The following is a 13,656-nucleotide window of genomic DNA, read 5'->3' on the forward strand; positions in this document are numbered from 1 at the left end:
GGAACACATGGTTAAGGCCTGGGCTTTCAGCCAAGGGCATGTTGCACAGCTGCAACCACTACAGGCAATGAGGTCCTCAGGGATATAAGGAACACCTGATGCAGGGAGAGTTTTGTGAGTGGTAGTTGGAGTGAGAGTAGAGGAGACTTGCTGTTTAAATGGACTGACTTTTTGGCTAACTGATTTCCTGGCTTGTTAAGAATAAACCCTGCTAGATCAGGCCAGAGGCCCATCTAGTCCAGCTTCCTGTATCTCACAGTGGCCCACCAAATGCCCCAGGGAGCACACAAGACAACAGGCACAACCTGCATTCCAGTGTCCTCCCCTGCATCTGGTGATCAGAGGCAGCTTGCCTCTAAAACCAAGAGCTTGCACATACCTACTATGACTTGTAACCTGTAATGAACTTTTCCTCCAGAAATTTGTCCAATCCCCTCTTAAAGGCATCTAGGCAAGATGCCATCACTACTTCCTTGGCAAAGAGTTCCACGAACTTATTACATGCTGGGTAAAGAAATATTTTCTTCTGTCTGTCCTAACTCTCCCAACACTCAGCTTTCATGGATGTCCACTGCCTCACAGCTCTGCTTATCGTGCTGATTCTCTGGCTAACTGATTTTCTGGCACACTAATTCATGGGCTGGTAAACAAACAACAAATGGCACCCTGACTGACTTCCTGGAGGACTTTTTGTTGGCATCCTTCAGTCTTGGAAGACTATGGTGTCACACTCTGAATGGTGGTTCTGGAACAGAGTGTCCTCTCCAGTGCGCGAAGTCTGGGTAAAGTAGGTATGGAGGATAGGCTGTTACCCATGCAGCAAATCCCCCCTCTCCACATCGCTGAAATGGTCCAATGGAAAGGCAGAGGCCAATATGGTTGGTTCCAGCGGTGTCGCAGAAGTTGCCAGAATGTGACTGTGTTCAGCCATGAACTGCCTCAGGGACTCCGGCTCTGGATTTTTCCTCGAGGTTGACTCCTGAAGCCTTTTCCATAACTGGATGTAGCCACAAGGCAGTGGAGGTTTGGGATCAGAGTTTTCCTTCTCTCAGATGAGCTGCCTTCCCAGGCTGACGAGTCCCATCTTACGACAAGTACAGCTTACGACGAGTCCCAGCTTACGACAAGTACAGCCAAACTGAGGGCCTATTCTTATCCCCAGCCCCCAGGGGGGACTCCAGCCCCTGGAGGATTGTCTTGCCCAAATTCTCTCTATCCTGCCAACTATGCCAATTTGTCCTGTCCAAATAATCCAACTCCCTTCTAATGCCCACTTTTTTGGCTAATTAACACATCCTTATCTTTAGAAACAACAGCTGTGGTGTTCAAAGGACTGAACACAGAACTTCTTATCTATAGCAACTAACCAGAATTTATTGCCACAAACACTTCCCTGCAATTCTTCTTGTCCAGAAACTTTCCCTTCCCAAAACTCCACTTAACTCAGTGGGTAAGTGTCCAAAGCCTCCAGTCAAAGTCCAATCCAGTCTCCAAAGCACAGTCCAGTCTTCTGCAGCTGAGTCCCTCCTCTGGGTCCTCTCCAGCAGAGTGTCTCCTCCAGCAGGGTCCTGGCAGTTGCCTTCTCTGGGTCAGGTAGCCCTTGATCAGGTAGCTTTGCTCCTTCTGAAGTTGCCTTCTATCCTTGGATATCCTATTATGCAAAATGCAGCTCAGCTGTGAGCTACCTTGTTAGCCCCTTATTAAGTCCAAATTAGGCTCAGGTGAGTCATCTCTTCAGTCCATGTCCATTCAAAGTCCCATCAAGGTCAAATGAAGCTCAGGTGTCCATCAGAGTCCCATTGGCCTTGATTGATTACAGCTGTGGAGCCAGCCCTGCCCTTCCCAGAGCTGTCAACCAGCTGTCAAAACATGGAATCGCTGTCAACCCCACATCATCCACCTGATGATCTTCTGATCTTCCATTACAAAGACAAACCACAAACTAGTGTACTGAGTAATTCAACAGAGACTGCCAAGGGTTGGAGAGCTGAAGAGGCACTGCTGTACCAGAAAGGACTGCTGCTCGAAGGAGGGACCCTGCAGACCTTACAGGCAAGCCATCCACCTACTAGTCTCCTTCCTGCTGGTGCTGGGGCACAGTGGTAGCTTTTGCAGTCTGCTAGCCCTAGCTGTGGTTATGGTGGGGGAACTAATTAGTTTAAAGTGGGCATACATTCTTTAGGCGAAAGCTCAGAACAGGAGTTTGGCAGAACACAGGGCAGTGTCATGATCAATGCTGTTACCATACCCAAGCTCCATGAAACGTACATACTGCTTATAAAGTAAGAATCAAGGAGAGTGATTAGAGAGATGAAGGAAAGCTGGGATAGTAGTTAAAGTGACACTATGTGTGACAGGGAAGAAGACATTGACCCTTAAGAGTGTGATTGCTTTGTGGATGGTATCCAGATTTGGCAATGGCTGGGGAAGGCCCCCAGGGAAAAGCAGAGTGGGCCCCACCTCTACATAAGCATGCATGTAAATGCAAATGCATGCCAGCTCCCCCTTTCACTGTCTTCAGGCACACTTTTCACATGCTTAAAATATGTGCCTACTTGTACTCTGATCCAAACCTCTGAATTTAATTATAGTAGCATCTTAGGAGCATAGCTGCAATAAATCATGGCTTCTTTGTCTTGTTTCTCTCTCTCTCTCTCTCAAAGAATGCCTGAACATGAGATCGTGCTCTGGCTAACAACTTTGTAACAAATTTGTCCTCTCTACCATCCTTTACACTAGTTTTCTGGCAGTTCAAGTAATGACTTAGTAGATGTATTTGTCTGCCTGTTCCACAGAGATTTATGTGGACTATTCTGCATCATGTAGGTGAAAGAGATTGTTCTACCAGAAGAGAAAAACAAAATAAAGGAACAAATGTGAGGAAGATACAGTAAAACAAACAATTGTTTTTTCTAAGCCCTGACAGTAATGGCCCTACTTTGTTATCCAGATGAATGTATCTGGATAGCTCATTAGATAGATAGTTTCTTTGAGAAAGATGGTTGTGTGATCTCCCTATAGTGGCTTTTTGCAGAAGGTAGAATCAATTGTAAACATGTCAGCCATATTGACAGGTAAATCAACAGCTATGTTATTGTTCATCAAGAAATAGAAGTGGATGTCGCAGGAATCCTTACTGAGATTGTTAGGCATGAAATTAACTTTTCATTGTGCTCCAGACTGTAAGACAATCATGCCCAATTTGTAAACAAAGAAGAATAGTTGGTGGTAAATAGTGATAAACCTTCCCTTGAAAATGATAAGACAAGAAAAGGTTTAAAAGATAAAATATTTGCTAGTTTTGGGGGAGGGTATGTTGAATGGGGAAATAGCACATGCATTTCCAAGACCAAAACAAACATAAATCATAGGTCCTGCATGGGAAATAAGCTTTATTGTCAAATCATACCTTTTGGTCTAATTCAGTCATCAATGGTTTCTGCTTCCATACTGCTGCAGTGAAATTCAGTTAATAGGATTACATGGGACGGGCAGATTTTGTTGTAAATTCCTATATCAGCAGCACATCTCCCTAGAGACCAGCAGTGGTGATGTGATGGTTTCTGTTAGGATTCTGTTCTGTAATCTTTATGGGAGGAGAAATCTTTATGGGAAGTCATTCTAGTGTAATACGCATGTCAGTAAAATATTTCAAGCATATAAAAACAATACTGTAATACATATTCTTCTGAGTAGCCACTGTGGTCTCCAAACACTAGTCTTAGAAGCATTAATGTATTTTGTTGCATAAGCTGTTTAAAATATTCTTTAAAAATCATACCTATACCTGAGCCATCCATTCTATCTATCATGTTTCCAGAGCTGAAGAAAACTATTTCAAATTGCAACATGTGGACTGTCCACCTCACAGTCAGCATAATATGGGCTGCAGTAAACTTTCTTATAGGTTGGTTATAGGCATTTATTTTTCCAGGGCTATTACTATTAGCCCAGAGCAGCCATTTTCAACCACTGTGCTGTGGCACACTGGTGTGCTGTGTGTGGTCCTCAGGTGTGCCACAGAAATTTGGGGGAAAGGTCATTTATTAATAGGGCCAATGGGAGATGTGTGCCTTGTCAATTGTCAAAAAGCTGGTGGTGTGCCTTGACCATTTTAGTACCTTGTCAGTGTGCCGTGAGATGAAAAAGATTGAAAATCACTGGCCCAGAGCCTTAGAATCAGTCAGACATGGAGACATGTCTTGTTTCAGTGGGCAAACCTTATTGAACAAGAATTCGTCAATATTTTTTTCTTTTCCAAAAGAAAATGGATATTCCACTGATGTCTCAGGTTCTGAGTCCAATCCTGTATTTTTCCAATAAACAAAAATATTTAAAGTACTGGTGGGAGTCAGAATTGATACATAACATTCGGTGCTTGTTTGAGTGCTGGGATAATAGGGTGGGAAGGCATCTTAGCCATCTGCAATCATGGGTAATGAGGGCACCCTCAATCACCTCCTGGGAAAGAAGGCATTCATACAGTGTGAGTGCAGGTTACTAGAGTTTCTAGGGTCAAACCCTGCACTTGCTCCCAGGATGCCCTCATCACGTGTTCCATAATAGCACATAGATGCTTCTGCTGCCATGGATACTAATGGTTTGGGGTCAGCCAGCCATGTGAAACCTCTGCTGGGTGTGGACCCTTGAATGGTTTTCACAATATCTAAAAATAACTGGATGAATTGAAATTTCTGGCTGTGTAAAAAGGAGAAGGTGCAGGGCAACTGGTCTCCCACTATGTCAGTTTCGTTCTGCCATGAGGTCAGGTCATGCAAACAAGCAGAAGCTAAATGAAGGCCAAAGGGTTATAGGTGCAGGTCTTCCACAGCATCTGGCTGTTTTTGCTCTGCTGAACTTGGGAACTTAAGAAAATAAAGTAATTGAGCTGGATATATTATTCTCTGCTGTGTACTCAAGGCTCAGTGTAGTAACTTCAGGTCACGTTGCCAAAACCTGGATGCCTACTGAAGCCATAAATAATGTGCTGCATTTGGACAGCAGCCTGGCAGACACATCACTATACTTCCAGTAGTGAAATAAGCTGCTCAAAACAATAAAGGGAACACTTAAACAACACATCCGAGATCTGAATGAACAAAATATTCCTATTAAATGCTTTGTTCCTGACATAGTTGAATGTGCTGACAACAAAATCACACAACAATCATCAATGGAAATCACATTTATTAACCCATGGAGGTCTGGGTTTGGTGTCATACTCAAAATTGAAGTGGAAAAACACACTACAGGCTGATCCAACTTCAATGTAATGTCCATAAAGCAAGTCAAAATGAGGCTCCGTAGCGTGTGTGGCATCCACGTGCCTGTATGACCTCCCTACAACGCCTGGGCATGCTCCTGATGAGGTGGCGGATAGTCTCCTGAGGGATCGCCTCCCAGACCTGGACTAAAGCATCCGCCAACTCCTGGACAGTCTGTGGTGCAACGAGACATGATGTCCCAGATGTGCTCAATTGGATTCAGGTCTGGGGAACGGGCGGGCCAGTCCATAGCATCAATGCCTTCATCTTGCAGGAACTGCTGACACACTCCAGCCACATGAGGTCTAGCATTGTCCTGCATTAGGAGGAACCCAGGGCCAACCGCGCCAGCATATGGTCTCACAAGGGGTCTGAGGATCTCATCTCGGTACCTAATGGCAGTCAGGCTACCTCTGGCGAGCACATGGAGGGCTGTGCGGCCCCCCAAAGAAATGTCACCTCACACCATTACTGACCCACTGCCAAACCGGTCATGCTGGAGGATGTTGCAGGCAGCAGAACATTCTCCCTGGCGTCTCCAGACTCTGTCACGTCTGTCACATGTGCTCAATGTGAACCTGCTTTCATCTGTGAAGAGCACAGGGCGCCAGTGGCGAGGTTGCCAATCTTGGTGTTCTCTGGCAAATGCCAAATGTCCTGCATGGTGTCGGGCTGTCAGCACAACCCCCACCTGTGGACGTCGGGCCCTCATACCACCCTCATGGAGTCTGTTTCTGACCGTTTCAGCAGACACATGCACATTCGTGGCCTGCTGGAGGTCATTTTGCAGGGCTCTGGCAGTGCTCCTCCTGTTCTTCCTGGCACGAAGGCGGAGGTAGCATCCTGATGCTGGGTTGTTGCCCTCCTACGGCCTCCTCCACGTCTCCTGGTGTACTGGCCTGTCTCCTGGTAGCGCCTCCATGCTCTGGACACCACACTGACAGACACAGCAAACCTTCTTGCCTCAGCTCGCATTGATGTGCCATCCTGGATGAGCTGCACTACCTGAGCCACTTGTGTGGGTTGCAGACTCCGCCTCATGCTACCACTAGAGTGACAGCACTGCCAGCATTCAAAGGTCACCCAAACATCAGCCAGAAAGCATAGGGACTGTGAAGTGGTCTGTGGTCACCACCTGCAGAACCACTCCTTTATTGGGGGTATCTTGTTACTTGCCTATGATTTCCACCTGTTGTCTACTCCATTTGTGCAACAGCATGTGAACTTGATTGTCAATCGGTGTGGCTTCTTAGGTGGACAGTTTGATTTCACAGAAGTGTGATTGACTTGGAGTGACATTGTGTTGTTTAAGTGTTCCCTTTATTGTTTTGAGCAGTATATTTATACCTGTTAACAACTACCACAGTTGAAGACTAGAACGTGTTCTTTACAGAATTTCTTTCTTTTTTAAGAACACTGCCATACAAGTGATGTGGGGATGAAAAAGCCCATGGGGATCCATGTCAGTCAATGACAGACGAATTTGAACTTGATGGATGGATTTGCGAAATGTTAATGTTCCTTCTGAAACATACAGATCTTTTAGTGTAGATGAAAGCATCGCTATCTTTTGTAAAATGTGTCAAAGCCTGAGGAGAAACAAGTCTTTTCTGCTGCTAAGTGATCACCATTCTGATCAATTTTGCTGTGATCACTGCCATTTACAAATGGTAGTGTAGAAGACACCCTGACAAACAGTGAAAACAAGTTCATAAATCTGAAGTCTAAAACAAGAACAATTTACTTCTCTAACAGTATACTGCAAGTCCTTACTTAGTCAATAGGTTCTCAGAAACAGCAACTTGGAGTGAAATGACTTCTTATGAAACCAATTTTACCGTTGGCTTATTGATAGACATAAACAACATAAGCCTTCCCGCACCATATTTCTGGTCACAAAAACATCACCAAATCTCTAAATAAAGACCCCAAACACTTCTAATATTAAACACTGAAATAAATGTAAGTTTTTCGGGTCTGAGAAAACCCATGCAGACATGGAAAGAACTTGCAAACTCCACACAGACAGTGGACCAACCCAAGAATTTTTTCTCATCAACTTAATAATGAAACAACTTATAATGAAATAATGGTTGGCAACCTTCAGTCTCGTAAGACTATGGTATAAGCCTACAGCACCCGGTATTCCCAGGCAGTCTCCCATCCAAGTACTAACCAGGCCTGACCCTGCTTAGCTTCCAAGATCAGATGAGATTGGGCATATGCAGGGTAACAATTGCTGATATAATTTTCATTTCATTTGCAGAAACGTCACCTTGTGAAAATTCCATACCAGAATAACATCCGCTGGTCCCTCATACACCCTGTTTTACTATACATAAAATAGTATGTACTATTTTAGTCCTGGTAGAAGATTTAATGATCAAGCCCTTGATGTCAGAATGTTGGGACAATTGATGCTCTTCATTGTATGTGAAAGGAAATGGACAGGAACAATACAGCAATTTGTACAAGGTCATGTCAGTGTGAAAGTGAAACTAAACTAAAATTCTGGTTCCATGACTTGCAGTTCTCTTGTCTGATAGTGCCACTTCACTGAATATTGATTCCCACTAATTTTTGTGCCCTGGCTGAAGAACAGATAGGAGGGCGCAATCTTGAAGCAACAAAATCTATAGTCTGCCTTTGAAACCCTTCAGTCTAGTGGGTGCCTTCTCATCTTGTCTTACTCAGCTCTCATCTCACTCCGCTGTGTGCCTCTTAACCTCTCTGAGAACCAGTTCAGACAATGAACAGCTGACTTTAATTTAATTAATCCTTTGAACTGCATCTGACACTCATCTAATCAATGTTTGTTCCCCTTTATTTATGCTCCCCTCTCATTCTATTACTACTCCAGACACCTCCTTTAAACAATTATTGAGTTTACCATCCTTTGCTATCAGTACTGCATGTTCTTTAAAATTCAAGTGGCATCCTCACGCTTGATACTAATAGCCTTCCTTACCCCCTCCTTATTCCCCTAAATGATGACACAGAAAACAATTCTGCATAAAGGCTTTAAAGGTCAACAACAAAGCCTTGAGGATTGGGAGCTAACAAATAGTTAGTGAAACATCTGTAAAAATCATTTTCATATGATCCAGCACCATTGCAAAGCAAGTGGCTACCATGTGGAAGCTTTTGTACCCACATAGGGCATATTGTTGGAGGAATCTTAAAATTGGTTTCCTCTTTAGGGGGGAAGCAGAGTAGCTTCAGCAGCAGATCCCCCCCTCTTACTGGGAATCAACCCCAGGGAGCCTCCCACACCTGGCTGGCTGCTAATTAATAAAGACAAACAGCAATGGGTGGTTGAAGTTGCAAAACCTGGGTAGTATTCCTGAAGTAATCCTGGGTTTGGAACCAGGGTAGTTTTGCTCCAGGGGCTCTTGGTGGATTAGTTGTCTCCTCCAGGGTAAGTGCCTCCACTTGGGGTGGGGAGTTTGTCTTAAACAGGACCTGATGAACTTATTGATTGATGCCTGTTTTCTGATCAGAAATGTGACCTTATTTCATATGACTTTCAACCCAATTCTATATAGATCCTTCCTTCCCCGCACGCTGTATACAGCAGGGGGGCAGATCAGGAGGCTTCAGTAGACAAAGAGGAATTAAATTCCTTTACCTCTGCATAAACCTCCCAGCTTGCAATGGGTCTCCTTAGACCTGTGCTAGGAATTTTGTTAATGCAAATCCAAGGGGGTGTGGAGGCTGCTGCCCAGTTGCGGACCTACCATTGACTTCTATGGGGCAAATGCCCCAGGTGCAAGGCTGTAGGACCCTGTGGAAGCCTCTCTGAGGCTCCCAACAGGGTCGGAAACTGTGCATCCAGTTTCCTGGAAGCACAGTTTATTGCATCGGGGAACCTCAGTGAGGCTTCCCAGACGTAGCCCGAGGTCACATGAGGCTCTGTGAGCCTCAGGTCAGTGGAAGGGGTGGATTTTTGCACAGAGGGTGCCATCAGCCCGTGGGGAGATGCTGTTGTGGACCTTTGCCCTGGGCAAGGGGCTGGTGAGGTCTGCTGCTGCTGCCGCCAGAAGGGATAGGATCCAGTGTGTGCCATTGCCACTTGATCTACCCTCTTCTGCAGCTTCCCCACCCAGTTTTGCCCTCTCCCCACCCTCTTTTCACCCTCCTTATTGAAGCTTTTGCATCAAAACAGGATTGGGCTATTAGTGCTTATGAGGAGATTGAGGGGCAAGCAGCTCCCAAGATGCTGCTGTCTGTGGTTCTAGCAGCAAAGCTATTCAAAGAAATATCCCATTGTTATGGTGTCACAAGTGTGTGTGGATATGTGGGTGAACAAAAGAAAATGACTAAGTTAGCAGGAGCCTGATGTATTTCATGTGGGATTCTCCAGCTGTAAGCAAATATTCAGGCTCCTATTTGTCTCCAGTAAATATCACACAGAATGCATCATAAACATCAGAGTGTACCACGAGCATCAACTGTCAGACATCAGTGGTGCTTTGTGTTCAGGGACAGTGGAGAAAGGGTGATGAGAGGTGGTGGAAGGTTGAATCCTGTACTTCCAGTTTTGGGGATTATCACTGACCAAGGGACCGAGGCAGCATGTATGTTAGAAAATTCCTGCTTCAAAGGCTGCACTACCCTCAGAGCTGGCCATTCTGGTCATATGCCTGCATAAGAACATAAGAACAGCCCCACTGGATCAGGCCATGGGCCCATCTAGTCCAGCTTCCTGTATCTCACAGCAGCCCCACCAAATGCCCCAGGGAGCATACTTGAGAACAAGAGACCTGCATCCTGGTGCCCTCCCTTGCATCTGACATAGCCCTTTTTCTAAAATCAGGAGGTTGCACATGCACATCATGGCTTGTAACCCATAATGGATTTTTCCTCCAGAAACTTGTCCAATCCCCTTTTAAAGGCATCCAGGCCAGATGCCGTCACCACATCCTGTGGCAAGGAGTTCCACAGACCAACCACACGCTGAGTAAAGAAATATTTTCTTTTGCTGTCCTAACTCTCCCAACACTCAATTTTAGTGGATGTCCCCTGGTTCTGGTGTTATGTGAGAGTGTAAAGAGCATCTCTCTATCCACATGCATAAGTATGATGGGAAAGGGACAAAATTAGCATGCTACTGGTGGACAAATTAGCAAACTAAGGACACATTCCTAACCACGGGGTTATTGACTTAAGAGTCAGGGAGGCCAGTGAAAGGAGCTGCGCTGGTCTCCCCACCCGGATTCAGGCCCAGCATGGTAAGATTGCGTTGGCCAAGCTTAGCTGATGCAGGGGTCTGTGGGGAGGGTGGGGAAAAAGGCTGGAGGGGGGTATTCCAAGATGGGGGGAGGGCAAGCAGCAGGTGTTCCAGGGGGTGGGAGCGAGAGGTGGGGCCAGGACCAGGTGGTTATGCCAGATCCTAAACCCTTTCCTGCGCAGATCCTAGTAGACCCATTGGGGCTGCTTTGGCTCTTCCTGGAGTAAGGGGGAAAGTTTCCCCTTGCCTCAGGCTACACCACAGCTGGCCCCAAACTTGCACTGGATGCAGTGCTGGCCCGCTGGCCTGTCTGCTTCAGGTCAAGTTAGGATTGGGCTGTAACATAATTAATCCATGCTTTTCTGCAGTCAAATAAAACATTTAGAAGGTCAGCATTTGTGTATCAAGACTTATTCTCAAGCAATGGGTCAAACTCCTTAAGTAAGATCCCTGGGCTGGGTGGGACTGAAGCTTGATCACTTCCAGATCAGCCACACCAGACTTGCTATGACAATGGTCTGAGAGTGCTAGCTGTGTATTAGTAGCAAAGTGCTAATGCCCTCATGCAAGGATTTCTACAGCACAACCATACTCAGGTATACTTCAGTTGAGTTCAATGGGACTTACTTCAAGGAAAGTATGCACAGGACTCCAGCCCTATGCACCATCACCCAGTCTACTTCAGTCTGCTTTTATTCATCCAGGCATTAGTTAAGTATTCAGATTGCTGTTCCTAAAAAGAAAAAGAAAAAAGGTGTAGTTGAATGTCATAACATTTTTGTGACACCTAATTCCAAACAGTATGTTCTCTCCAAATAGCCTCATATAGCTATGAACAGAGTGGAACATAGAGCACTGCAAAATATAATTTCCAGGAAGTTGTTCTCTATATTCACTAATGAGAAATATCACTTAAACACTAAAGTTATCCCCAAGCCTATCTCCCATGCTCAGTCTACAGCCATACTGGGACACATTCCAAAAATTTTGTTTTGGGGTTGATGTGAAATCACATCACATACTGAGTCAGCCTCCTTTCAAAACAGCATGAGATATTCAATACCAAATGGAGAATTCTAACAAGAACCATTCCCTTACTTGATATTTGCCTATCCCTGCCCTTCAGGGAAGCCCTTATAGCACTGTTCACAGATACCACCAGTTTTTCTGGAAAGATTTCTGAAGCCATATGATGTCTTCCATATTCCAAAGCACCTGTTTATGGTTTAGGAGAGAAACTGACTGAAAAGAGGTACAACAAAGCAAAAAGTAATGGGTTTTTACAATCATCCTTCATGTTATAATACACGTATTTTTGATACGCAGCCCCAGTGATTTGTCACAGCTCCAATCATACAGATTCTACACAATGTCAATGATAGCACCAGACTTCGCAGATCTTTACAGCAAATCTGAAATAGCTTCTCCAATGATGACCCCTTGGGTTTTATCAGAACACCTGCCAGGTGGTCCAAAAGAATCCACATGGTCCACAATATCAAAGGCTGTTGACAGATTCAAAAGGAGTGAGGAAATAGTTTCCAAACTAATATTCATATTGTGACCTGAGGCTTCATCTCCCCCAGCAGCAAAGTCCCAAGCCATGTGCTCCTTGATGATAGATTTAGAGAGGAGAGTGGTTTCCATCCTCTTCACACTGATGTTCCACCTCTCTCTTGGTCCCCACTGGAAGCCAAGCCATTTACCTTTCTTGCTTCCATCATCAATGCCCATTTCCTAAATAAAATCACATAGTCTTTGCAGAAATCCTGATTTACATCTTGTTGGATGAGCCTCACTTGCAAGGCTGTTAAACTTGCAGCCATCCCTTTGTCAATGGGGTTTTCTGTCAGTTTCTCTCCCACACAGTGGATTCCTTCCACTAGGCAACTTCAATCTGAAGCAGCAGCAGGGTGTTCTCTCCCGGATTCTTCCCACTCCCAGAGATTTTGACCCTGTCGTTCCTTGCCTTGATGGACTATTAGGCAAGCATGTAGCCTTAACCAAGTTGGGTCCCTGACATGTTTCCACCTATAGAAAAGCATTGTCTCCTAAACATTTACAAAACCATTGCTCCTTTTGCACTGGTTGCCTGATGGTGTAGCCATTTCTGAACTCAATTCACTATATCTTCTACAGTACTTGTAGCCTGCTATCCATACATACTTTAGAACCCAATGCTGAGCTCAGCGCTCCGACTTTCCGCTCTCATGGACCGCTGAGCTGCAGCATGGTAAGCGGGGGCAGGGAGGAGGTGTTTTGGGGAGGGGGGAGGCAGGCGGAGGGTGGGGAGGAGGCGTGATGGGGAGGCAGGGAAAGGGCGGGTGGGAGGTGTGCTGGGGGGAAGGAGAGAGGCAGGTCCGGTGGAGCTCGGTGCCCTATGTGAACGCATTTACCTTGGCAGTAAACTGAGTAGCCCCATTACAAAAGTCCCCTTCCCCAAGGTGCCGCCCGTGGTAGCCCAGGGTGCAGAGGATCCAGCAGCAGCTGTTTTTGATGCCACTGAAGCTGCGCGCCCCAGACATCTCAGTATTGGGCTGCCCGCCAATAGCTGGTTCAATGTGGTTATGCTCCCTATACAAGATACGTTTTTTTCTTAAATGTCTTTTCTTTCTTAAAAGTGTCGGAAACATTCAAGAACAATTTATTTGCCAGTAGGAATGTGAAATGCCGCAAATATATTATTATCAAGAGTTCTGGAAGATATATAATATGCATTTGCATTGAAGTTCAAAAAAATAAATAAATCTAAGTGCTCACAAGTTTTTACCACACAAATTATAAGATGTTCAGCCTCAATGATAAGTCCAAGCAACTTATGCTTGCCCAGAAGGAATGATTACTAAACTTGAGCAAGTTACTAACTTCAGTCTATGAATCAATATTGACAACTTTCAAGTGCTGCTGGATTACCAACCAGTGGAAACAGCTGAAGATAATATACTTAAGAGAAAAAATCAGGAGAAGAGACAACCTAGGGCAGAGATCAGTGATTGTTGACATATTTTGTTGTTGTTTTTTGTTTTTAAGTTTTATTTACCTTTGGAATATTGGACATAAGAGACAAACTGAGTTAAACTTGAACTTGGATGTACCGCTAACTTTTCCTATCCATCAAGTCTAATGTTTCGTTTGGCATAATTCAAAAGAATGCTTTGCTTC

General features: G+C 44.9%; 1 pseudogene; it reads right to left on the bottom strand.

Annotated features, from left to right (window-relative positions):
• Positions 1 to 7,391: 7,391 nt before the first annotated feature.
• On the bottom strand, positions 7,392 to 7,511 carry LOC136643359 (5S ribosomal RNA; annotated as a pseudogene).
• Between the last annotated feature and the right edge of the window lie 6,145 nt (positions 7,512 to 13,656).

This window comes from Tiliqua scincoides, chromosome 2 (assembly GCF_035046505.1).
Source record: "Tiliqua scincoides isolate rTilSci1 chromosome 2, rTilSci1.hap2, whole genome shotgun sequence".
NCBI classification, from domain to species: Eukaryota; Metazoa; Chordata; class Lepidosauria; order Squamata; family Scincidae; genus Tiliqua; species Tiliqua scincoides.